This window comes from Erinaceus europaeus, chromosome 18, assembly GCF_950295315.1.
Source record: "Erinaceus europaeus chromosome 18, mEriEur2.1, whole genome shotgun sequence".
Classification (NCBI taxonomy): Eukaryota; Metazoa; Chordata; class Mammalia; order Eulipotyphla; family Erinaceidae; genus Erinaceus; species Erinaceus europaeus.
This window is the reverse complement of record NC_080179.1, coordinates 67864262-67887608: the sequence shown is the minus strand read 5'-3', so window position 1 is coordinate 67887608 and position 23347 is coordinate 67864262.

Sequence of the window (23347 nt, the reverse complement as noted above, 5' to 3'; positions counted from 1 at the left end):
ATGACATCCATTTTAGCTGAACGAGAGTAGTCTATATGCACCCAAGAATTAGAACCAGTTTTAAAGTTCTATCAGACATAAAAACCACTGTCTAAATGTAGTCTACATTAGAATAAATGTCAAATACTGTAAGAATAGATATGATATCCTTAAACCCCAATATCCTTAATATCCTTAAACCCCAATCAAGGCAGGCGGATTTTGAAAGAAAACATGGTTGCTATTCAACTATTTAAGATTTTTGTAAATGTCACGTTTTTTTTAATTGGCTTCCTCTTTCAGCAAGCCCAGTTGAAAGTTAATTGGGCTGGTATGTGAACTGCAGACCCACTGACACCCCTCCTGCTTTATGTTCCCAGGAAAAAGCCCAGTGCCAATAAAGCTTTGTTGTCCTCCATATGTTATCTGAAAACCTTGAGTCTGTATTTGTTACAATCAACTGAAATTAGCCCCCTGGCTCTAGTGCTCTTTACAGAGGCAACTCTGAATCTCTAAGGCATAGAAATGTCAAGTGACATACCAGACATCTCCTGCCCTCTCACCAAACTGGGAATACCAAATAAAAAAAATCTGTGCCTCAGCCTCTTAGCAGCTTCACTCCTCTCAGACCTGGTTGGAATCACAGGGTGCCACCTTGTGTATAAAGCAGACAATTTATTTCCCCGTTCCACAAAGGGTCCAGATGCACGGAAACATCATCAGTCTGGAAGCTCTGTGTTTTATGAACCAAAGAAAAACGAGACAGACGTAATTAAAGGAAACAGATTTGAAAATACACAGCTCCAGAGAGTCCGTGACACTCAGTTTGGAATCCCCGGAACAACCTGTCTAATTTGCTGCCCAACCCTGACCGGAAAACACACCCAATGCCCCACACATGGAATAGATTGACATAACTCACTCAAGCCTTTGGATGGGACTCCCAGAAATAAGGAAAGCTCTTGTGACAAAGTTAATGAGTTTGACTAAGGGCAATGCATTATGGCCAAGGAGCAAGTGAGCTCTGCAGGTTTAATTTCAGGACTTTAGATTTCTAAGAAGCACTAGGTTTTATCGTGGTGGTGAAGATGATTCTACTTTAATGAAGTGCCTGGTAGAGAAGCTTTTACAAAAAAATGACCAGGGTTGGAAAAAAATAGCTCACTTGGATAGTGCGCTGTATCGCCATGCATGTGGCTCAGGTTCAACGCCAGCCCCCACTGCATTGGAGGAAGCTTGGGTGCTGTGGCCTCTTTGATTTCTCCCTTTTACTCCTCTCTAACTAAAGAAATAAAAACTAAAGGGGACCAGGCGGTGGCACACTGGGTTAAGCGCCCCTGGTTTGCCACCTGCAGGGGGGTTGCTTCACAAGTGGTGAAGCAGGTCTTCAGGTGTCTGTCTTTCTCTCCCCCTCCCTATCTTCCCCTCGCCTTTCAATTTCTCTCTGTCCTATTCAACAACAAAAAATGGCTGCCAGGAGCAGTGGATTTGTAGTGCAGCCACCAAGCCCTGGCAATCACCCTGGAGGCAATAAATAAAATAATTAATTTTACTAAACAAGAAATAAAAACTAAATACAAATTTGAAAAATTAAAAGTAACTAAGGGCCAGAAAGATATGTGTGCAGTCAAGTTCAAACTGGGCACCACACATGAAATACTATGGCCTCAGAGGAAGTTCCAGGGCTATTCTTTCTGGAAACAGCAAACAGCCCAGAATGGTGAGCCTGTGCATGTGTGAGAGGTTATGGCAACAATAAAATGGCACAATGGCTGTGCAAAGTCCATAAGAAGTAAAATAAAATCTTTTCCCAACCCAGCCAATGTGTCCTTTGGCAGTTGTACACTTCTTGAAAATCAACACAGATGCCATTCAGCTAAAGACACTGTGGTATTCACAGGAGAAGCTGAATCTTTTTCATAGGAAGACAGAGTGGGGACCCTGGGCCTTGGGGACTGCAGGTACAGGTCTCCCATGGGTTCAGGTCTCCTGCAGCATCTATGCTTCCCAGCAGTCTTTCCTCGCCTCTCCCACCAGTGTAACCTTTTCTCCCTAAGCATCTCTGAAACGTAACTTGGAAGGTGCTCACGCCTTCCGTCTGCAGCCATGTCCCAGACAATGGAAGCAGGCTCAGAGCACTGATCCCAGGTCCACATCAGTGTCTGGAATTGTGAGCTGAGAACAATTTGCAACTGGAAAACTCAGGTTGCTGCTGTAAAGTGGCTCCCAATCACATTTTTCTTCTCTCTTCCCTACCACCCAGTGATGAATGTTTACAAGCACAGATATGTGAATGGAATATGCAGTTGAAAATCTGAATTAAGAAATCCATAAGGGTCACTCAGTGGCGCACCTGGTTAAGCGCACACATCACAGTGCACAAGGACCCAGGTTCAGGCCCCTGGTCCCCACCTGCAGGGGGAAAGCTTCACGAGTGGTAAAGCAGTGATGGAGGTGTCTCTCTGTCTCATCTGCTTTCTATCTCCCCCTCCCCTCTCAATTTCTCCCAGTCGCTAGCCGATAATAAGTAAATAAATAACTGAGACACCTAGACAACCTGCTGTTATACTCTAATTTAAGATCTTCAAGAACAAAAGAAATTGTTACCCATTGCTATAAAGCTGCGGTGTAGAATGTCTATGGGATATGCCTTGGTACAGAGAGGTTTTCATTCCTCAAATAGGTATCGTTATTTTATTGCCTAATAGAAAACAGAGTGTGATGTGAAGGATAAAATAGTACTAGTTATCTTCATAGATACTAAAAATGATGTAATAAAAATTGCTTTTCAAGATTTACCACGTGGGGCCGGGTGGTGGCGCACCTAGTTGAGCACACATGTCATGACTTTCAAGGACCTGGGTTCCAAGCCCTGGTTCTCACCTGCAGGGGGAAAGCTTTGCAAGTGATGAAGTAGTGTTGAGGTGTCTCTCTTTCTCTATCCCTTCCTATCTCCCCCTTCCCTCTCAATTTATGGCTGTCTCTATCCAATAAGTAAATAAAGATAATAAAAGTTTTAAAAAAAGATTTAATCCTTGGAATGTAACAGTTATTTTGCATGATTTATTCATTCTGTCTTATCAAAATGAGGGAATGAGTTTCTGGCAAATCAAATACTCTAATTAATACTAACGATGTGAGTAGCACTTTCATAACACTCCTATTAAGAGATCATCATTATAAAAAGATAGTTATAAAACCTAAAAAAGGGTATAAAATAAATACACTTAAACTACACTCTTTTTTTTTCTGATTGTAAAGCTATATCAAGGTTATTATTTATGGCATAAGTTACTTCTATCCATCAACTAATTATCATGGTCCTCAATAAAAAAGTAAATGTATGTGCAGTCCAGGAGAAAATAAATGTATGTAATCAAAATATATAAAGAACTCAGAAAGAAAAAACAACTAACCTCATTAAAAATAGGGAGAGGACCTGGATAGAATTTTCACCAAAGAAGATATCCAGGTGGCCAGCAGACATATGCAAAAAATGCCCGAAGTCACTGATTATCAAAGAGATACAAATAAAGACAACAAGGAGGTACCACTTTACACCTGTGAGGATGGCACACATCAGAGAAGACTGAAAATAATGCTGGTAGGCAGGAGACCACCTGGGACACAACAAGACAGGACTAGAACTACTTTGGGAAACCACCAGATCATCAGAGCATCCAGAGACCGCAACTCTGCCCAGGCCTCCAGCTCTACCCAGTTGAGAAACTTCTCTAAAGAACAAGGAATATCAAAGTTCACCTGAGACTACAACACACGAGACTGGGACTATTTTGGGAACCCACCAAGTCACCAGTGAGTGAAAACACATGTGGTTCGTGGACAGAGAGGAGCCTAAGGAGAGATTCTTGGGGCTAAAGCCCATATCTACTCCTGAGAGGCTGGTAACAGTTTAGCACTTTACCAGCTGAGGAGCCACCTCCAGTCCGTTTTAACAACAAGAAGACTGCTGAAGGGAGGAGAGGACTCCCTAAGACTCACCAAATGCTACTGTGAGTCTCCATTGCTACTGTCCTTCAGAGGCTGGAGCAGCAGTGGGGAGGAAGCCCTGTGTTGACATAGGGTGGGGCAGAGAACTGACCAAGAAACTCAGGGGAACAGCTACACCACTATGGTCTAGCAGTGGGGCTGTTTAGTGGGAACCTCTCCACATTGTTCTCCTGATGAGAACATAGTGAATAATTGCCTCAGAACCTACAGACTATAAATGAGTCTTGTTTAGAAATTTACAGGGCCCAGCAGTGCTGTCCAGCTCGCTCTAGCTGCCCTCAGAGAAGCTGAATTGAGCCCAGAGCTTTGGATCCTTGGGGTGTGGGAGTCTCTTTGCATAACCACTGTGCTATCTCTTCCCCACCCTGCTTTATCTCTTGGTCAGGAGTGAGTGATTAAGCTAAAATACCTACTTATAGGTAAAAATCCCTCAGGCTATCATAGCCTACAGGGAAGAAAAAGAACAATAGAGGCTTTAACAGCACTGTGCTTCAACTCAGGGATTGAGATAACATTGAAACAACTGTTTATTTCCATAACTGTGAACTCTTTAAGTACCTTACCTAGACACAAGTCAATCCAGGCAAGAGTGATCAGTAGACTGAAAAGTAATGAGAGAAGGACCTCACGACACCCTATAATAATGGTTAAACTAAGGAGAAACATTGGAGAAATGAACCAGGACAAAAGTCAAGCTAAGTAAGGAAAAAAGAAAAGAGAAATGCAGAGTGAAACTTGAAGTGGGTGTATATAAGCAAAGCAAAGGACTCTGGAATAGGGGGAGATGGGGGAGGGCATGGACTGTCCAGGGCACATAGGTGAAGAGGGAATTTGGCTAGTGGTGTGTGCAGATATCTAGGTGGGAAGAGAATGCATCAATGTGTGAATAACTGTCATGTAAATTATGCCCCTCTCTGTCTTCCCCTCCATTCTCCATTTCTCTCTGTCCTATCCAATAACAACTACATCAATAACAACAACAATAATAACTACAATAACAATAAAAAAGAAGGGCAACAAAAGGGAAATATATATATATATATATAAATACTCAAATCCTTTCTATAGTCTATTAGATCAAGAGGACACAGAAAAGATCACTATCCCCCGGGCCAGGCAGTAGCGCAGTGGGTTAAGCATACATTGTGCAAAGCGCAAGGACCAGGACCAGTGTAGACATCCCAGATCCAGCCCCTGGCTCCCTAGCTTTTTTTTTGGGGGGGGGTCAGGTGTCTGTTGTTCTCTCTGCCCCCCTTTGTCTTCCCCGCCTCTCTAAACTTCTCTCTGTCCTATTCAACAACAATAGCAATGGCAACAACAACTAGGGCAACAGAATAGGAAAAATGGTCTCCATGAGCAGTGGATTCATAGCATAGTGCAGGCACTGAGCCCCAGTAATAATCCTGGAAGCAAAAAAAAAAAAAAAGTCACTATCCCAGAAAAAGTCCAGATATAATTGAGTAAAAGTGGACACATCTTCCAGAAGTACTTGAGCATGTTGAGAAGAGTTTAAAAACTTATTGATCAGTGTGGTATGAGTTTGTAATGAATGTAAGAGATGCTGATAGAAAATTGAAGGGGACTTACATCCAACTTTCTCTTATACTTGATGAAGGATAGTGAAGGGAAGCACCACTTTCAGAGCTTTTTCTCATCTTGCAGAGAGCACTAGGGGAAGAGAATTACCACTTAGCAACTGAGCCAGGTCAATATCCCAGTGGTAGAGGAGTTACTTGGCAAGCTGGAGGCCTCCGATTTGAACTCCACACAAGAGGGAAACTTTCAGCACTGTAAATGTTTTACAAACATCTGTAGATTATATAGTGAACTTAAAAAAAAACCCACATTCACAACGAGACAGTGCACTGCTAGCCTTACCTCCTCAGAGCCATGCAGAGGATGCCATGCCTCCAGTCCCCCACTTTCCACACTTACCCACCCCTGATTTCCTCTGAAGCCCTGGACACCATGCCCTGTTAACGCTGGCATACTCGCCTCAGCCTACAGATGACTCAGACCACACACATTGGGATTCCTTTATCGATTCTATATGCAAAAGAACTCTCCAAGTGGGTATTAGTTTGAAGACTGATTTTTTTCTCTCCCATGCTAATACTCACCAATCAGTTTCATGGATAGCTACAGAGTTTGGTTATGTGTTTGTGGTGGCTGCTTTTATTATTTTCCAGATCACTGCTCAGCCATGACTTATGGTGGTACTGGGAACTGAACCCTGGACTTTGGTGCTTTGGTCATGAATGTCTTTTCGCATAACCACTATGCTGTCCTCCCTGCCCTATAGCTTGGTCTGCATTGCTGCTTGAAGGTTCTTTTGATTTTTCTGGGACCTGCCTCCAACCATTTCTCCAATTCATAAGGTTGAAATGGTAAATAATGTGTTTCAACCTCTGTGTGCAATAGTCTCAGCCATCTAAAACATGCTACAGTGTTTAACCAAAGAAAACATTTGAAACCCGCTGTAGGCACAGAGCTAAGTCTCAGCTAGGTTACCAGAATTTTCCAGTGAGAGAAAAGAGATTGTCGAGAAAAAGGCTGGCAAGGAAAGAACCATTTACTTTTCACTTTATAACCCCTCTGTGTTAAATGGTAATAATAATAATAATAATAATGCTAAATTGGTGGTTTGCTAAACCTTTTTTTCCTTTTTTGTCCTTGCAGGGGTTTCACCACTCCAGAGTCAATGTTTCTAGATAGAGAGACTTGGAGGAGGGAAGGATCCACAAGGATCATGCTGGAACCTGAGTCGCACACATGGTAAAGCAGGCTTGCTAGTCACAGGAGCTATTTCATTGAGTCTAAACCCTTCTTTTTAAGGAACTAAAAACAGATAATAGATGCACATGGCTTTGGAAAGAGACAATGATAATCTCCATGAATTCTGTGACCCTACTTATATTGCTTTGCCTCTGTGACTTGACCTGGATAGTGGGTATAACGTCTGTGTGTCATAGATTCCTTGTGAGAACTAAATGAGATAATATGAAATATTACTAAAGTAGCTAACACAGTGCCAAGGAAATCATGAAAGCCTGGTCCACAATAAAATATTCTGTTCCCTTCCCTCAGCCTCTTTATTTTGCATACCTCCAAATGATCAAAATTAGATAAAGTAACAACTGTACCACATACATTCAATGGAATCTTAGAGCTTCTACTGATTTATGTTCATCTGTTAATTAAGGTAACTATTTGGGCGCAAAGTGCAAGGACTGGTGTAAGGATCCCGGTTCAAGCCCCCGACTCCCCACCTGCAGGGGAGTCGCTTCACAGGCGGTGAAGCAGGTCTGCAGGTATCTATCTTTCTCTTCCCCTCTCTGTCTTCCCCTCCTCTCTCTATTTCTCTCTATCCTATCCAACAACGACAACATCAATAATAACTACAACAATAAAACAAGGGCAACAAAAGGAAATAAATAAATAAATAAATAAATATTTTAAAAAACCTATTTGGCCACTACTGGGACTTCACTGCTCTGGGCTGACTTTTTCCAGACAGAAACAGTGAGGCTATGGGGGTGGTGGGGCTGGAACCTGGGCTGGGCATTTATCAAGGAATGACATAATCAGGGCCGGCTGGTGATGCACATGTTAACATGTACCAGCAACCAGGTTCAAGCCCGCAGTCCCCACCTGCAGCGTGAGAAGCTTCACAAGCCAGAGAGCAGTGCCTCAAGTAGCGTCCCTCCCCTCTATACCTCCCATCTCTCTCACTTTCTATCAACAAGGAAAAAAGGAGACTACCCCCCCCCCCAAGAGTGGTGGAGTGGTTGTTTAGGCACTGAGCCCCAGTGACAAGCCTGGAGGCAAAGAAAAACAAACAAAACTATCTACAAGAGCTATTTTGCTGACCCATGTGTGTGTGTGTGTATGTGTGTGTGTGTGTTTCAACACTAAACAGAACATTATGACTACCTCAACACCTACCTCATTTCCTGCCTCTTTTATGGCTCCAGGCATAGAATGGAACTTAATTAAATCATCACGGTTAGAGGATCCTACCAAAGAGATAACGTTAAGTCCTTCAAAATAAGAATGATCTATCTTCATTTTTTAAATATATTTTTTAATATTTATTTATTCCCTTTTGTTGCCCTTGTTGCTTTATTGTTGTATTTATTATTGTTGTTGTTGTTAGGACAGAGAGAAACGGAGAGAGGAGGGGAAGACAGAGAGGAGGAGAGAAAGATAGACACCTGCAGAGCTGCTTCACCGCCTGTGAAGCGACGCCCCTGCAGGTGGGGAGCCGGGGTTCGAACCCGGATCCTTATGCCGGTCCTTGTGCTTTGCGCCACATGCGCCTAACCCGCTGCGCTACTGCCCTACTCCTGATCTATCTTTATTATGGAGGGGCATTAATATCTGAATATTGTTATAAACATTTTTAAAATTTATTTATTTATTCCTTTTTGTTGCTCTTGTTTTATTGTTGTAATCATTATTGTTGTTGATGTCGTTGTTGGATAGGACAGAGAGAAATGGAGAGAGGAGGGGAAGACAGAAAGGGAGAGAGAAAGACAGACACCTGCAGACTTGCTTTACTGCCTGTGAAGCGAATCTCCGGCAGGTGGGAAGCCGGGGGCTCGAACCGGGATCCTTGCACTTCACACCATGTGCGCTTAACCTGTTGCGCTACCGCCCCACTCCCTAAACATTTTTTATATTTTATTTATTTGTTTGTTTGTTTGTTTTGGATAGAGACAGAGAGAAGTTGAGAAGGAAGGAGGAGATAGACACAGAGACACCTTCAGCACTGCTTTACTGCTTGTGAAGCTTCCCTGCTGTAGTTGGGGGCTAGGGGCTTAAACCTGGGTCCCTATGTACTGAAATGTGTATACTCCACCAGCTGCACCATTGCCTCCATATTCAATCATACTCTGCAAAGCCCAGTTTGTTTCTTTACTTTTCAAAAATTTGTTCCAGGGCAGGTTATGGTTATGTAAAGAGACTCTCATGCCTGAGGCTTTAAAATTCCAAGTTCAATCTCCTGCAATACCATAAGCCAGAGCTGAGCAGTGCTCTGGTAAACAACAAGAAACAAACAAAAAATTCTTTTCAATAGCTGTGAGTTTACAGAATCATATGACCCAGATTTGAGAAAAAACTGCTAAGTGGAAAAGCCACAAGAAGAAAAATAAAGATAGGGTAATATTATCTATAGGTAGAACCTAGGAAAAAGGAAGGACAGTCAAAACACAGAATGAAATGTCGACTGAACATGGCCTGTTGGAGCAAGACCAGGGACTCTGGGGAGAGGGGAGTTGAGTATTAGGGATACAGTAGCTGAAGGTGAAGGGAAACTTAACCTGGTAATGAGAGTTGTGTGCAGACACTTATCATGAAAAGAGAAGAAATTGTACCCCCTTGTACAAACCACGGTATTTTACTGTTGACTGTAAACCATTAATTCCCAATAAAGAAAAATAAAGTACCCATGTGCCAATATCTGTCTTATAAGATGACTATTTCATTACCTTTCTTCCTTTTCTCCTCTAAATCTCCTTCATCCATGCTTCCTTTCTTCCACTCTTTCATTACAGGAAAAAAATTTTTTTTTTCTTTTTGTCAGTGCACTACTCACCTCTGACTCATGGTGGTGTAAGGAATTAAACCTGGGACATTGGAGTCTCAGACATAAAAGATGTTTTGTTTTGCATTACCAGTCTCCCCATGATCCTGTAGGGAATTCTAAAGATAATAATTAAAATGTTCAAGTTTCTGTCTGAACAAAAGCACATTTAGCTCCTGCTCAAAATAAGAGATGGATCCCCTATCTAGGAAAACTGCATCATTATCATCCATGATCAAGCTTGTGTCCTGGTGCAATTCAGAACGTGCTATCAATGGTCAACCATACAGCAGTGCACTTAGGATGTGCATTTGTAAAATAATGCTCCCACCTCACAAAAGAGATCATAAAGGATGGTACCAAAAGTTACAGTGTAGAATCTATACCACTGTGAGGACTTGTGCAGGCACAGGCTCCATCTCCAGCACCATGTACAGTGTTCTGGTCCATATCTCTATCTCTTATCTCTCTCTGTCTCTCTCGATAAGCAAATGAAGGGGATGGATGGTGGCACACCTGACTGAGCACACGTTACAAGCACAAGGACCCAGGTTCAAGCCCCCAGTCCCTACTTCGAGGGGAGAAGCTTCATGAGTGGGGAAGCAGTGCTGCAGGTATCTCTCTCTTCTCTATCTCCTCCTTTCATCTCAGTTTCTGTCTCTCTTCAATAAAGAAATAAAATACTAAATAAGAATAAACAAATTCAACTTTTTTTGAAAAGCAAAAATGTTTGTTTGATTGTTTTCAACTAAGTTCTTCACACATATCCATTCCAGTGACCCAGACAGACGCCAAGTCATACCTGCTGACTATGGTTGAATCAACCACAGGAACAATCTGAGTAGATGCTGGAGTTCTATCTTTATCTTTTTGGTTACAGAAGAAGGAAGTTATGGTGCTGCTTTGCTTGCATGATTTATAAACTATCTCTAGGTTTTTTTTTTCAAGGCAAGATATCTCAAAGTACAGTTTCTATATCAAAGGACTACGCTGACTTAGTATATACACATAGTTGGTTCTTTTTTTTTAATCTTTTTAAATTATCTTTATTTATTTATTGAATAGAGACAGCCAGAAATTGAGAGGGAAGGGGGTGACAGAGAAGGTGAGAGACAGAGAGACAACTGCAGCCCTGCTTCACCATTTGCAAAGCTTTTCCCCTGCAGATGGGGACCGGGTCCTTGCGCATTGTAACATGTGTGCTCAACCAGGTGCGCTACCACCCAGCCCCAGTTGATTCTTGAATCACTTGTAGGTTAAGGGTGTTGAAGCCCTGTATAGTTGAAAATCCAGATGTAACTTTTAACTCCTCTACAACTTAACTACATGGAATGTTGTTGACTGGACACTTTACCAATGACATAGAAGGTGATTAACATATTTTTTATTTATTTTATTTTATTTTATTTTATTTTATTTTTTGCCTCCAGGTTTATCACTGAAGTTCAGTGCTTGCACTACGAATCCTCTGCTCCTGTGGCCATTTTTTTTCAACCCTCTCTTTTCTTTTCTTTCTTTTCCTTTTTTTGAATATGACAGAGAGAAATTGAGAGGGGGGGTGAAAGATAGAGAAGGAGAGAGAGACACCTGCAGAGCTGCTTCACTATTTGTGGATGGGAAACTGGAGGCTTGAACCAGGATCCTTGTGCGGGTCCTTGTGCTTAGTACTTGGTGAGCTTAACTCAGTGTACCACTGCCAGGCCCCCAACATCTATTTTCTATAATACGTGTATTGTGTACTGAATCTTTCTTTTTTAAAATTTTTTTATTATCTTTATTTATTGGATAGAGACAGCCAGAAATCGAGAGGGTAGGGGAAATGGAGAGGGAGAAAGAAAGAGAGACACCTGCAGCCCTGCTTCACCACTTGCAAAGCTTTCCCTCTGCAGGTGGGGACAAGGGGCTCAAACCCGGGTCCTTGAGCACTGTAACATGTGCACTCAACCAGGTGCACCACCTGGTCCCCGTACTGAATCTTTCTAATAAAGTAAGGTAGAAGAACTAATGTCATCATTATCTTGCCACCAGAGTCATCACTGAGGCTTGGTACCTGCACAACTCCACTGTTGCTGGCGGTTATTTATTCTTTTTATTTCTATTTTTTGATAGAGGGTGAGAGACAGAGACAGAGAGAGATGGAGAGACACTGACAACACTGCTCCACCACTCGATAAGCTTTCCCCTCTGCAGGTGGAGGCTGGAGGATTGAACCTGGGCTGTTGCTCATTGTAATATGCACACTCTACCAGATACACCACCACTGAACTCCAGAAGAAAATATTAAGAAAATTGTAAGGAATGGGAAATACATTTATAATATTACATTTCACTTATCATGTCATATATTTATATGGTTTATTTATGAGAAAATCCATATATATGTGGGTCCATGCTATTCAAATGTCTTATTCAAGGATCGATCATATGCTAGTGCATTTATTAAATAAGTCAGGACCATCACTTGCTGACCTCTTTATTTTTTAATTTTCTTAAAACATTTATTCATTAATAAGGAAGAGAGAAATGGTAGGAAGGAGAGAGAGAACCAGATCATTATTTTTGGTATATGTGATAGCAGAAATCAAATCAAGACTTCATGATTGAGTTCCAACCCTTTATCCTTTGAGGTATATCCTCATGCTTGTTAACTGCTATCTTACTTTTTTAAAAGTTATTCCCTTTTGTTGCCCTTGTTGTTTTATTGTTGTAGTTATTGTTGTTGTTACTGATGTTGTCATTGTTTGTTGTTTTATCTGGGCTCACTTCATGGGCAGGTAACAGAGACGACCAGAGACACACGGCTGGGCTGAGAACGCAGTTTAATCTTTATTCACGAACGGAAAATCACGAAAATCACCACACCATGTGCTTTTCTCCATCATCCTCTCTCCGCCGCTGCTGCTGGGACTCTGCCCGTCCTTAGCATAGGGAGCGGGGAGAAAGCAGGTGCAAAACTAGCAAGGGGCAAACCAATTCTTCTCAGAGGTCGGGGGGGAAGGGAACATACCAACAATTCCCCCTTCTGTTTTTAACTAAATGACCACAGTATCAGGGGTGTGGGATGAACAGAAACCTATATCGTACAGGCATTTTCAAAAAAGAAACTGGCACAAACATGGAGAAACATGTAAGCAAGTAACAAGAACCAGTGTGCTGCCAAGGGAGGGCCTGAGGGGGCCATTTTTTTTTGCCTCTGTGGGCAAAACTTTATCAGCTTAAAAAAAAAATTTCCTGCCTCTGGGGGGCGTACTTGCCTCGACGGGCATTTGATAGCATGGGGGTGGGAATGGCCTAGAGTCCCAAAGGCAGCTGGCTGCAGTCAGTGTTTGAGAAATATAGCAGCACTTTTGTACTTTTGTGCAAATTGTCTAAGGGTGTACCAATGAGTCCAATAGGAGTGCCAGTCGAAAGCAGATGTCCACAGAAGAATGCCAGGGGGTGGAGCATTGTATGAGGAAGGTCCGCTGCCGGAATTCTGCTTTTCTGTAGAGAACTTGACAGCTGCAATTTACTTACTATGAAACAAACTTGTAGCAGGTTAGAAGTTTATCACAATTGATAACTATTACAATTAGAAGTCTTTTTTAGAATGATTTTAAGGTTGGTTAAAGTTTAAACAATAGAATGTGAAAAGGTAAACATGAGAATCAAGGAAAGAAAACCTCAGTCATGAGTATCATTAGCATAGCCATTGTGTAATCTACCATTTCTAATAGGGAAGGTAATCGAGAGTTTTACATATCAACAAGTCTATTTAACCTTTTGTTACACCCATTTAAGATGGAGACACACCCTAAGTGTGCGCAGGTTTCAGATTTTGTTTAAACCAACTTAGTTAAAATATATTGATTGTTAACTAATTTTTACCTCAGACTTTAAATGTAAGTTAATTTTATCTTTATGAGAATTACGTTGAAAACCTTTTTCATTTAACTTTGCTTGGTAAGAATTTAGCCTTAAAGTTATATTCTTAACCTTAAAGTTAATGTTACCAAACTTTAAACACACACATACACATGGTCTTCAATATACAAGGAGAGAAATTTTTGTTACGAAGACATGTCATTTTAAACACGAATTTAGATCTATACTGTCTTAGCCATTCTGGGAGTGCGTTGTCCAGCGGTGGCCTCTTGGGCAACTTCACTTCTAGGAATTGCAGGTTGCGATCTCTGGATGAATCTCTGCGTATTTTAGCTCATCTGCCTTCAGATCCAAGCTGGAGATCTTGGCCAGGGGGCCCAGTTTCGGTAGGGAGCCCGCAGTCTCCGGGTGGTCCGGGATCTGTCCAGACTTCATAGCACAAGGGCGGGCGGGCCAGCCATGCAGAAGGCGCGGGCCGAGATGCCCTGGGGTGGCGGCCATGATAGGCTGCCGCGGCCCTGCCCCATGGCCCTGCCATGTCTGCTGACCTGCTTACAGTGGCCGAGCAGCATGGAGGGAGCCCACGCCCAGTGCCCCTGCGCCACATGGCAGAAAGCCGGCTCATGCGGGCTGGCGTTGGGCTCCTGCAGGCTGGCGTTGGGCAGAAACCACAGAGTGGTCCAGAGATAAATGTTCCAGAAACAGCAAAACAGTCTCGTGAAGAAAGGGCAGACGCCTTTGGAGATCTCTTCACAAGCAGAAGAGAAGGCCATAGTACACAGGTAGCCAAATTGTCTTCACTTATCTGAGAGATGCACAGGTCCAGTCCCACGTTGTAGGTGCCATATGTTGTTTTATCCGGGCTGGCTTCACGGACGGGTAACAGAGATGACCAGAGACACACGGCTGGGCTGAGAATGCAGTTTAATCTTTATTCACGAACGGGAAAATCACCACACCATGTGCTTTTCTCCATCATCCTCTCTCCGCCGCTGCTGCTGGGACTCTGCCCGTCCTTAACATATGGGAAAGGGAGAAAGCGGGCGCAAAACTAGCAAGGGGCAAACCAATTCTTCTCAGAGGTTAGGGGGAAGGGAACATACCAACAGTTGTTAGATAGGGCAGAAAGAAATGGAGAGAGGAGGGGAAGACAGAGAAGGGGCGAGAAAGATAGACACCTGCAGACCTGCTTCACCGCCTGTGAAGTGACTCCCCTGCAGGTGGGGAGCTGGGGGCTTGAACCGGGATCCTTATGCTGGTTCTTGTGCTTTGTGCCACCTGCGCTTAACCTGCTGTGCTATCGCCTGACTCCCAACTACTATCTTATTAATGTAATTTAGTTAGGGGGAAATACTGGAAAATAGGAGATGTTTTACCAACTTTTCCTAAGTGATAAAATCATTTCCAGACAGGAGTCTAGTAAAGAAAAAAAATTATTTGTTTGGCACTGTGTTATCTGACAAGATTATTATTCCTTGTTATTTTTACAAACCTGTGAATGGGTCTGAAGGCCATTCACTTGAATAAGATAGAGAATTCAAGCTTGATATTATTTGTTAATTTTGACATAGCCTTTGGTCTATACTTTTAGAGCCACCTTATGCTAATCAGAAATAATTCTCCATTGTGTGAGGTACTGTTGTTTTCGCCAGGCTGGCTTCACAGGTGGGTAACAGACGACCAGGGACTCATGGTTGAGCTGTAGGCAGTATCTCTTTATTCATGCAGGATGCAGCACAATCTATACCAAGCTAAGCTAAACTAAACTAAAAACTACAATCTTGTCCTTATAAATATACTAGCCCAGTAGGGTGGGAACAGGATGCGACGCAGAGAGGGTGGAGAGAAAAGTGACTGGTGAAAATCAGGGTATGACAAGGAGAGGGGGCGGAGCAGGTGAGAATTCTACCACTAAACCACCAATGCCCTGGAGGGAAGGTGGTGCTTGTTAACAGAGGTTATGTAAATAGAATGAAGTGCTTATGTAAATAGAATAGTGTTAAGCAGGGGGGATTAAACTAATGAAACAGAAGGGGGTTTAGAAGCATACCAACAATTCCCCCTTTCTTTTTAACTAATGGCCATAGTATCAGGATTGTGGGGTGAACATAAACCTATATCGTACTGGCATTTTCAAAAGAACTGGCATAAGACATGGAAAACAAAATAGGCGAGCAGCAATAACCAGTGTGATGCCAAGGGGAATGTTTCTTGCCTCAAAGGGCAAGGTCTAGCAGGCGAAAGGGCATTTCTTGCCTCTGGGAACGCTTCATGCCTCTGGGGGCATCTCTTGCCTCAAAGGGCGTTTCCTGCCTCTGTGGGCATAACCTAACAAGGAGGGGGAGTTTTATACCTCTGGGGACAGAGCCTGCAGGTGAGGGGACATATTCTATAAAGTATCAAGGCAACTGGCTGAAGTTAGTCTTTGAGAAACACAGCAGCGTGTACCAGTAAGTCCGATGGAGGTGTCAGTCCAAAGTAGATGACTATGGAAGAAAATGCCAAGGGATGTAACTAACGCTGTACTTCTGTCTTGATGGGGAATGTTGGCCACCAGAATTCTGCTTTTCTCTAGAGAGTGATCTTTGGAGTCTGTGAATCTGTTTCTTCAGGTCGTGCCAGGTCACACCATTGGTTTCCGGGGGTGTGTTATAGTCATTCCATCTTGTGGGCGATGTCAGAGAACAGGGGTCCAAATGGATTTCCGGGAATTCCATTTGAGTAGATGCTTTTTCATGTGAAGACTTGACAGCTGAAATTCACTTACTTCTCAAACAAAACTTGTAGCAGATTAAAAGTTTACTATAATTGATAACTCCATTATAATTGGAAGTCCTTTCTAGTATGATTTCAAAGTTGTTGAAACAGTTTAAACTCAATAAAATGTGGAAAGGTAAACAGAAGAACCACGGTAGAAGCCTCAGGCATGAGAATAATTAACATAATCATTGCACTATCTGCCCTGCCCATAACTTATACCGTTTCAGGATTAAACATTTCAGATTTATGCCAAGACTTAAAAAAATAAATCAAAGGAGGAAAACATTTTTTGGATTGTTTCTGGATGTCTCTAGAAATCATGGCTGCGTCCAGCATTTTTTTTTTTAAGTCAATGTCAAACAAAAATCCAGTCATTCAAATCACTCTCTTAAGAAACAGATCTCACCATGTAGCATCAAGAGTCCCCGGAGGGCGTCCTAGTCCAAAAAGCTTCTCGAAATTCCATTTGGGGTGCTTCTGACTGTTTCTGCTGTATTGCTTCAGGCATCTACTTTTAAAAGCGTCTTCCCATCGAACAAAGAATCCAATCAGGAGAGTAGAACTAACCATGTGTCTCCATTCTTGGGGACTGCCAGGGTACTCGAGAATGTTCCTCAAATTAAAGTAGTCCTTCTCCATGGGAAACATTCAAGAAGAAGTCCAGAAAGTCCCAGTGGAAATCCCCATGCATATCCCAAGGTCTACGATTACGGTCATAAAGAACCAAATTGTGGCCCGGAGCAAAATGTAGTCCTTTTCCTCAGGAAACATGGGAGAGGGAATCCAGAAAGTCCAAGGAGAAATCTCAGTGCATCTCCCAAGCTCTATGATTAGGATCACAAGAAACCAAAGTTCCCAGTCAGGGAAACAAAGTGTGGCCCAGAGCAAAATGTTCCAGAGACAGAGTAACTGTCTCATGATGAAACAGAAGAGGCTTTGGCAAACCTCTTCATAAGTAGAAGAGAAGATCATAGTGCATAGGTATGCAAAGTCTTCACTTATCTGGGAGTTGCGCAGGTCCAGTCCCACGTTGTAGGCGCCATTATGTTGTTTTCGCCGGGCTGGCTTCACGGGCGGGTAACAGACGACCAGGGACTCATGGTTGAGCTGTAGGCAGTATCTCTTTATTCATGCAGGACGCAGCGCAATCTATACCAAGCTAAGCTAAACTAAACTAAAAACTACAATCTTGTCCTTCTAAATATACTAGCCCAGTAGGGTGGGAACAGGACGCGGCGCAGAGAAGGTAGAGAGAAAAGTGACTGGTGAAAATCAGGGTATGACTAGGAGAGGGGGCAGAGCAGGTGAGAATTCTACCACTAAACCACCAATGCCCTGGAGGGAAGGTGGTGCTTGTTAACAGAAGTTATGTAAATAGAATGAAGTGGTTATGTAAATAGAATAGTGTGAAGCAGGGGGGATTAAACTAATGAAACAGAAGGGGTTTTTAGAAGCATACCAACAAGGTACTAAGAAGAGAGATGTTCCCCAAATAATTGAAACTGAGAATGCCAACTTCATCATCATCCCCAAGTCAAAGATGCGCTTTATAACATAGATGCGGGTGCTAGCTTTCAGTGGGAAAGCCATCCATCCAGAGCAGGAACAATGATTGACTTCTCCTCTACCCTGTTGCCTGATCCATAGAAGTAAATTCCCACGGAGGCTACACAATTGCACACAATGTGATCGCTCTCACAGCAGGCCCAGCAAGACATGGATACCCAACATGATCACTCATCCAGTAGCTCCCGTTCAATATGGTCAGACAACATGATTGCTGCACAGCAGGCCCTTTTCAGGATGGATTCCTAACACAGTCAGGACTAACAGACCAGGCAACTTGGATGAACTTGAACTGCAGTTCCCACACCTTCAGGGACAGCTTGACGGGGACATGCCATATACATTAAATACCTTTATCCATTGAGTTACATCCACCTGCTTATTAACTGCTATATTTTTCATTAATGTAATTTAGTTAAGGGGGAGCTATTGGAACATCAGAGTAGGTTTTACCCAAGCTGGGAGTATGGATTCACCTGTCAACACCCATGTTCATCGGGGAAGCAATTACAGAAGCCAGACCTTCCACCTTCTGCATCCCACAATGACCTTGAGTCCATACTCCCAGAGGGATAAAGAATAGGAAAGCTTTCAGGGGAGGGGATGGGATACAGAATTCTGTGGTGGGAATTGTGTGGAATTGTACCAGTCTTATCCTATGGTCTTGTCAGTGTTTCCATTTTATAAATAAAATTTTTTTAAAAGTAGGTTTTACCAACTTTTCCTGAGTCTATATATGCACCAGGTGTAGACACCCTGGACTGGACTGCCTAGCTCAGTGCTTTCTGCTATGTAGAAAGTGTGACCGTGACACATGGAGACAGATTTGTCCCTGCATACAACATGCCACAGGTCCTCCTAAAGAGTCTGCTAACAAAGCAGGTGATGTTTTGACATTAGATAAATGCCAACAGGTGGTGAAGGTCTGCAGGTGTCTGTCTTTCTCCCCCCTCTCTGTCTTCCCCTCCTCTCTCCATTTCTCTCTGTCCTATCTGACAACGACAACATCAGTAACAACAATAACAATAACTACAACAACAATAAGAAACAAGGGCAACAAAAGGGAAAATAAATAAATAAAAATTTTAAAAAAGAAAGACAACCTTTCTTTTTTAAAACATTTCTTTATTGAGGGATTAATGGTTTACGGTTGATAGTAAAATATAATAGTATGTACATACATAACCTTTCCCAGTTTTGCACATAACAATTCAACACCCACTAGGTCCTCCTCTGACATCATGATCCAGGACCCCAACCCTCCCCCCCACCCCAGAGTCTTTTACTTTGGTGCAATACACCAACTCCAGTCCAAGTTCTGCTTAGTGGAAAGCCTTTCTTCTTAGGCACAAGGTATCAGCTTTCTTAAGATAGGCAAAATATGCTTAGCACTATTTGTTCATATATAATGGTTGAATATATTCTGTGCTTACCCTAAGAAGCTAAGCATGAAATGGGGAGAAAGAGAGATGTGACTCTTGCCAACATTTAATCCTATGACAAGTCCTAAAAGTTCATATAATTGGGCTGGAAAGATCTCTCAGTGTATAAGAGGATAGGACTATGCCTGCTTGAGGTACCACCATATGCTACAACCAGTCAGTGTGCCGGTCTCTCTCTTTCTTTCTTTTTTAATATTTTTTATTATTTATTTATTCCCTTTTGTTGCCCTTGCTGTTTTATTGTTGTAGTCATCATTGATGTCGTTGTTGTTGGATAGGACACAGAGAAATGGAGAGAGGAGGGGAAGACAGAGGGGGAGAGAAAGATAGACACCTGCAGGCCTGCTTCACCACTTGTGAAACGACCCCCCTGCAGGTGGGGAGCTGGGGGCTTGAACCGGGAGGGATTCTTACACCGGTCCTTGCGCTTTGTGCCACCTGCGCTTAACCCACTGCGCTACAGCCCGACTCCCCTGGTCTCTCTCTTTCTCACGAGAGAGAGAGAGAGAGAGAGAGAGAGAGAGAGAGAGGGAAATAAAATAAATCTTTTAACAGTCTGGGGGTATGGATCAATCTGCAAACACCCAGTGGAGAAGCAATTACGGAAGTCAGAACTCCCATCTTCTGCACCCCCAAAAGAATTTTTGGGCCATATTCCCATAGAGGCAAATGTTCAGCCTTTTGGTTGTCATTCACAATGGATTATCTATAAAATTAAAACCATTCAAAATAAAGAGAAAATGAATTCTTTTTGGATGAGGTGGCCAATTCTTTCCTAAGACCTTCCTTCCCACTAGCTGCTTTTGCTTGTGACAACATTTTTCTGAGGCCAGAGACTTTTGCCGGGACTCATACTGGTCTAACCTCAGTGGTCTGCTGACTAGATTATCCAATGGTGCCTTCTTCTGACCTAGCCCGGAGGCTTAGTGGTTACTCTGAAGGCACAGATGTGACTGCCCCTTCTCTTTGCTTCCTCTGCATGATCTACAGTCCTCTGTGACCTCAGCCTTGGCCACTTCTCTCTACCCTTCACCCCCAGCCCAGTCTCCTGGCTGTTACATCACAGCACACGCACTGCGCTCCGAGCGGAGCTCTTTCACAGTTTGCTTCCTCTTCCCTCTTTTCTTTCTTTTTCATTTATTTTTTTTCTCATTTTAATTTTTTTTTTTTTAGAGAAATAGAGGTAGAGGGAGAGAGAGGTGAGAGAGAGAGAGAGAGAGAGAGAGAGAGAGAAAGAGAGACAGACAGAGAGAGAACAGACCAAAGTTTCCTTTATTGAAGTAGGAACCAGACTTGCACCTGGGTTAAACACATGTCACAATAGTACATTATCCAAGTGATCAATGCTCAGTTCTGGTTTGTGACAGTGCCTAGCATTGAACCTGGGATTTCTGAGCCTCAGACGTGGAAATTTTTTTTGCGTAATCACTATGCTCTCTACCTGCTCTTACAATTTGCTTTTCCCCATACCATTCCCTGGACGTGTTACTCCGCAGCCTCCTTGTCCACATTCCAGTTTCTCTGTAAGGTCACCTCATAGGACTGGCCTACTCTCCCCCTACTTTGGACATCAGTGGTTTAGGTCTGTTCTTAACACTTCATGCAAAATTAACTCTGCTGAGGCATTATTCATACTGTGTTATCACTGCCTGCTCATCTGTCTCCTCACTAAATCCTGAGTCTTTTATTTATTTTTTTCAAGTTTTAGTACCAAGGACAGTTGAGGCCAACAAACAGCTGTTGAATGAATAATGTCCCCACAGGCTTTGACTTTAAAAAAAAAAAAGTATACCACAAAAACTGGCCCTTTTTTCTCTACCCCCTCGAAATGATTTCTCTATTCCTTTGAGTTACTCTCTTGAAATTACTATTTCCATGTCAGCTAAACCCAGGTGACCAGGAGATTTTAACTATAAATGCCCATTTTTAAGAAGTCATTCTACCAGTCATGAAGAAGAAACTATTTTTAAAAAGTTCCCAGTCTAGAATTGAAAAGAAACACTCAAACCAATCAACTGTATTTCATTCTCCTGCTTGAATAAAAGCTCAGCACATGCACAGAAATTTAGAACTGATAAACTTCTACTGCAGGTCCAATGGCTTTTATAATGTTCATTCCTACCCTTGCCTTGGATTCCTTTTATGTTTTATTATTGTCACTAAAACTGTATCTGGGGCTTGGTATCTGCACAAAGAATCCACTGTTCCTAACAGCCCTTTCTTTCTTTCTCTCTCTTTCTTTCTTCTTCTTTTTTTTTATAGAGAAATGATGAGAGAGATGAAATGGAGAATGAGAGATACCTGTAGTATTTCTTTACCACTCATGAAGCTTCCCACCTGCAGGTGGGGACTGAGGACTTGAACCTGGGTCTTTGTGTATGGTAATGTGTACACTCTAGGGGGGTGTTCTACTGACTGGCTCTTCCCTGTCTTGTAAAATAGAGTTTTACCTAATAAAAGTAACTATACAAAGGGAAAAGAGAGGTGTAACCTAACCCATCTCAACTAGAAAATCCTCCTCACATGCGATGTCTTCTCTCTTTCTTTTAGTGAAATGTAAGGTTCACTCTCCCACTTGAAGACGTAAGCAAAATAGGAAGTAAGTTACTCTTATCTGTCTCTACGGACACTTTTTTCACTGAAGGGTTCTATCCTACCTCTCTTCTTTTGCTCTAAATGTTTTGTTTTGTATGATGCTTATTAGAGGGATACCAGCATTAGGATCTTGGGAAAGAAAATATGAACTTGATAAAGGGGATGGCCACAAGATGTGTTGAAAACTGCCAGGTTACTGTTATGCCTGGCGTCCAGTGACACTCTCACTACCTTTAGACTTGAAGGAATGAAGGAGAGGAGAGTGGTTATAGGAAGTGTGTGGGGGGCTGGGGAGGAGTGAAGACAAGAAAGCATTATAGACAGGTAAATAGGTACATAGGTAGGTAGACAGGTGGATGAATGGATAGAGTTGCCTTCCATCAACTGTGTGATGAGGCAAGAAGGGAGCCCAGAAGAACATAACCTTAATCTTCTCACACCTCTCTCACCTACTATTATTATGCCAAGTCCTGGAACAGGAAATACCACCTGTTGTTGAGGATATGAAGGGACAACAAAAAATATCCAGTCCAGTGGATCATCACACCATTCCCAGAGGGTAGGTGTTAACATAATTTCAGACTTAACATCAGTTATTATAAAATAATATTGACTAAACATAGTTCTTTACTGGGAGACAGAGCACAAACTACACACACGCACACGCACACACACACACATACACACACAGATACAGAGGGAAAGATACAGAGAGTACTGTTCAGCTCTGGTTTATGGTGGTGCTCAGGATTGAATTTGGGACTTCAGAGCCTCAGACATGAGAGTCTTCTGCAGAACCATTATGCTGTCTCACCTGCCTGGGGCACACTTTTAAGTATGTATGTATGTATGTATGTATTTTTTTTTCAACCAGAGCACTATTCAACTCCGGTTTATGGTGGCGCAGGGGATTGAACCTGGGACTTTGGAGCCTCAGGCATGAGAGTCTGTTTGCATAACCATTATGCTATCTACCCCTGCCCAGTATGTATGTATTTTGAAAATAGAAGCAATAGAGAGGAATATGGCATAGGTACCTCAGAGATGTGCTCATTTTCAGCCATTGCCATGTTCCAGACTGAAAACACAACTAGTGCCAGCCTCCAAACGCCTTATAGCACTCTTAAGCGATACTGCATGGAAGAGATTTTAAAAATAGCTGCCAGAAGCAGTGGATTCGTAGTGCTGGCACTGAGCCCAGCAACAACCCTGTAGGGAAAGAGGGAGAGAGGAGAGAAAGAGAGAGAGAGAGAGAGAGAGAGAGAGAGAGAGAGAGAGAGGGAGAGGGAGAGGGAGAGGGAGATTGTAGCACTGCTCTACTCCTTATGAAACTTCCTAAGTGTGACTGCTCCCCTGGGATAGTCCTCAAGCACGATAATGTACACACTACTAGGTGAGCCAAGATGGAGTATTCCTGCAGGCAAAATCTGTGGAGTGCCAGCAGCTATGGAGCAGGGAGGGGGCTACTTCACAGAAGCAGGCAATATGGGTCTTGTTCCTGGAGGCAGCATGGACGAGGTCCCTGCCTGCCTAACTTTCCTGG